Below are 4,910 nucleotides of genomic sequence, written 5' to 3' on the forward strand. Positions count from 1 at the left end.
CATGAGTGCTAGTTTGGCACGAAACCGAAAGAAGCGCTAGTCATGGTACCTCGTTTCTAACTCCAGTTTGCGATTGTAATTAACGATTTTATAAAGTTGTTATTATGTGTCGTCTTTGCTTTGTTTAAATTTCAAAATTTCATATTTAATTATTATATTACTTTTTTATAAATCCATTAATTATAACCTATGCTACAGTAAGTAAACAATATAGATGCCTAAAGAGTACTGTACAGAAATTAACTAAAATTTTGATTTAAAAAGTTAAATACATGCCTTATAGCTAGTTGTTAATGCCCTTCAAAGTAAGCAGGTGCGAAGCGTATCTGATAAACCAAGAAATAATTGCTTATTTCATTTTTCAATAAACTCAAAGGTAAGAGGATTTTTCATACTTACTAGTTTTGTTATGTGTAGTAGTTTAAATAAAATTATTCTTTGCTAATAGGCTTTGGCAATCTAGAAATTTGGGTAGCTAAGAGTTTTGTAGCATATAAGGCTGTTTCTAAAACTTAAATTTTCAAAATAAGCTTCACTGAGAATTTTAATTTAATTGCGAGCGTCATTTTAAATCAGCCTATAACAATCACATTATTTATAAATTTAAGTTACAGATAGTACAGCCAACTAATCTCGCCTCCACTTTGTTGCTGGCAAACTCATTGCCCTTTAATAAAACTAGGCTTTTTATTACATTAGCCGTCATTGCCTTTCTCACAAAGGGCATGCTGGGGATTTTTATCATTTTATAGTAAATGAAAATACTCAGCTCATAACGTTTGTTTGATATCATCTAAATGTACAAAATTTCTCGTGACAGCTAGTCCATAATACTTTAATTCAACATTCCTATTTTTCACCTCAAGGTGTATTCGTTGCCGTACGGCATATTCTGCATAGTAGAACGGAATGTGCCTTAGTCACCGTCTCATCCTAAATAATATTTTTATTTAACTTTACTATACTCAGGCTCGGATCTGTAGAAAAACGTTTTTGCATTACGGAGTCCTATGACACCACTAATACCCACAAAGTTTCCTTTACTGTTACTTTAATGTACACCATTCGGTTTAGCCTTGCAATTTAATCTCCACCGCTGTCTGCTGATGTCCATCATCTAGCATTGATAACCAATTTATTCTTCACTTTGAGTCTCAACAATCCTACTGTCTTAGGGCACCTGGCTTTGGAAGGTGTCGACTGCAGGAAGCCGACAATGCGCTAACCGTTTGTACCATCCGACTAGTGATGTCGATGAGAGTTTGATGAATTCTGTGAATGGATTAGGTCATTTGTCCTGCTTCACACTCCAGTGGAAGAAAGCTGATCTAATAAATGTCCTTGCTGGGTTTCAAATAACCTAAAGAACCTGGGTTTTCGACGTCGTACACTTTCAATCTATTCTACCACAGAACCCGAATGCATTTTGGCGTTTCTTCAAGACTTTAGGGAACGTTATGTCTATCATTGGATAACGAGACCGTATCCGATCCAAGAGATTTCTTTAAATTATTTGAAACATTTTTCGTCTGTGTATGAGCCACCCAACTACAAGAACGCAAACAAACTCGAATGTGACTATCAAACGACCGTCAAGTCTCTGCTACTGATATTGCAAAAGATTTAAGAGTGTTGTTGGATATCTCTAATGGCTGAGGACCTAACAGTATTCCTCCAGCGGTTATGAAATAATGTGCTTCCCTATAATCTAAAGGAATTATCGAACTGTTTAATGCTTTTCTGTGGGATGCATTTTTTCCCAGAGTTCTTAAGGTTGGGTATGTTGTATCTATCTTCAAATCTGGTGCCAAAGATGGTGTAAATAAATACAGATAATTCAGTCTGCACTTGCCAAGCTGTTCGAGAATATCGTTCTCATTAAAATGTTACCCTTTTTTCCAACCTAATTTCTACAATGCAGCATGGCTTACATTCTGGCAGTTCCACGACTATGACTACGACTATCACCCTGCAGCATCACATAATCAAAACCTTCACAATTAGTATTAGGCAAAGCTTGTTTGTAGAGAACCAGCCCACCGCCTCATCAAAGACAACATTTGCAAGGCTGATGGATTCTTCTGGTGTTTTACCCCTGCGAGAAAATGTGGAGTCATCCTCAAATAGCTGAACCCCCCTCAGACCTAGATCGTTTATTGGTCATTACAGATGAGAACAAGTAATGGTCCTAATATTGAGCCTTATGGAACACCATGCTTCACAGGTAGAGGTGAAGATGTTGCTCCTCCCACTTTGAGAACCTGCAGTCTATTCTGGAGGCAGAAGTTTAGCATAAGATGTACCCTGCCACTGATTCCACATCTGCCCAGTTTGTTTTATATGAGTTCATGCGAGACACAGTCAAAAGCCTTTGTTAGATCAGCCAGTTTCAAGGCCACAGAATCACCAACTTCAAAAGAATCCAACACATGAGACACCAAGCATGACAGCAGTAACAGTTGATCTGCCTTCCCAGAAACCTTGTTGTGCATCTGTAAAGTACCCATTGTGGGTCAAATAAACAACGAGTTGTTTTCATTATCAACTTAAAAACTTTGGCCAGCACTGGTAATATTGAGATTGGCCTATAGCTCTCCATATTTTCCGGGTTACCTCTCTTGTAGATGGGCACAGTTCGAGCCAATTTCAGGGCATCCGGGAAAATGTATCTTGTTAAACAAAGATTTATTATCATGCTCAGAGGGCTTGCAATGCCCTCAGCAACATGTTTTAGAGCTACCACTGACACCCCGTATACCTGGCAGGTTGAATTTTTAAAACTTTGAATTGTTTTAACAATTGTCGAAGGACAGACAGGCTCCAATTCCACAAAATTATTAAACAAAACATTTCTGTGGTCCACTGTAGACGCAGATACCGCACCGATATCACGCAACGACGGCAGGGATCTGACAATCCTATCAACCTCTCCCAGTATAAAGGAGTTGAACACACCCGGACTTGCTGAGTATCTCATAGCTAGTTTGTTCTTGCGCGTACGGTTGACCAGATCCCAGGCCATCTTACAGGGGTTGGATGCCTCCATGATTTTTCTCATGTTGTACTCCCTCTTGACAGCATCAACACTCTGTCAATAATATATTTTTGTCAGGTAAAGGGGATATATTTTACCCCTATCTCTAGTGATTTTACTTCTGTCATGGAGAAAAACAACAATTTTCTTAATACTAGCCAGCTTCTCACGATACCACTCCTTTGATCTTACAGTTGATCTTACGGTTTACAGTTCTTGGCAGTTTTTGGCTTACGAGTAACATGTTTTATTGGAAAAAAATGTATCAAAAGTTTTATAGTTGCATAAGAAATATTAAAAAACAACCTGAACATCATCGGCGCCACAATAGACAAATCCTTTGTGGTTATAATTAACATAAACAGCTGTCCTGCCATTCTTATGGGCAGTGCGACTGAAAGCAGTACTCATGACTAGGTTATCAATGTTTTTATAGGCAGTAAATTTATCTGTACTGAGCCAGTGTTCGCCTAAGCAAAGTATATCAGGCTTAGCCTCTTCTTTAAACAGTGACAGAAGATTATTTTAGTCCTTATGCAATGCGAGTTTACACATGCTATTTTAAGATGTAACTTAGATCTAGGCTTACCTTGATTATTGGTTGTGCCGCTTTTACATTCATTAGGCCTATAATATGAGCTTAGCCTATTGGGTTATTGAACGTCCATAGGAATAAAAATAGCTTTGACACTGAGTTTTTCTTTTGCCAGATTGAGCTGTCCAATAATAATTTATCTTTCTGTTCGAAATCCAATCCGATTTTAAAACTGGAATTTACAATCATGGTTTTAAGCTTTTCCACAATTGTTGTTAGGTCTACCTCAGGCAATTTAGTTGATACAAAATGCTTCACAGAATCCACAGTTGCGTTTTTTAAAGCCAAACCAGGTAAACCCAGGCCTTTTTGTAGACCTGGCGATTACAGTTGTGTTTTCACAAGTTCCCACTAGCAGTTTGTTTTTTCTGAATGTCATAAGATTTATTTCTCTTCACAGCTTTGAAGTTGCCGTCATTTTATTTATTGAGAAACCAATAACGTAGTGGATTGAACTGGATGGCGCGGGAGGGACAGGAAATAAAATATCAGATTGAAATAATAAGAATAAGTAAACAAATAATATTTATCAAAGCATAAACATAGACTGTCTTGTTTATGGAAAAATGAAAAAATCCGATATCTATTTAAAATTATCCCACTAATCTTAATATTAAATTGTGGTAATTTAGTTAAGTTGTTGTATCTAAACTTTTATACAAAAAGGGCATTGTATTTTGCAGTGAAAATTTTAACCAGTTTATAATTAGTACATTTCAAAGTAGTCTACCAGTCTAAAATTACATTGTTACTGACAGTTAAATTTCCCTGTACTACAGGTATGTTTAAATAGCCCCACACATTTTAGCCTGACTCAGTTTGTTTATAACTTAATAACGTCAGTTCAGTAACAGCATGATATGGTAGTAATTAGAGTTGGTCAGCTGGTAACATATTACCACGGTAATAGATTACTGGCACATAATACATAAGTAACAACGTTGTTTTGGTAATAGGTTATTTACAAATAACGGTATTTCCCATCTCTAAGTTTTTTATCTCTCTTTTTTTAAGCCTCAGCTACAGCTATGTAGGCTTCGATGTTCACTGGTTTATCTTGTTTTATAACTTACATGATTGGCCCTCCCCGGGATTTGAACCCGTGATCTCTCAGTTAGAGAGCCGAGACTATAACCATTAGTCTACGGAGGAGGACATCTCTAAGTTACACCACTGTCTGAAACTTGTCATGACGCAGAGCAGAGTTGCACAACACAATATTACACAATAAAGGGAACGCTACCTAGATTTATAAAAGCAAACTACACTGCTTGCCTTCCG

This window comes from Homalodisca vitripennis, chromosome 2 (genome assembly GCF_021130785.1).
Source record: "Homalodisca vitripennis isolate AUS2020 chromosome 2, UT_GWSS_2.1, whole genome shotgun sequence".
Classification (NCBI taxonomy): domain Eukaryota; kingdom Metazoa; phylum Arthropoda; class Insecta; order Hemiptera; family Cicadellidae; genus Homalodisca; species Homalodisca vitripennis.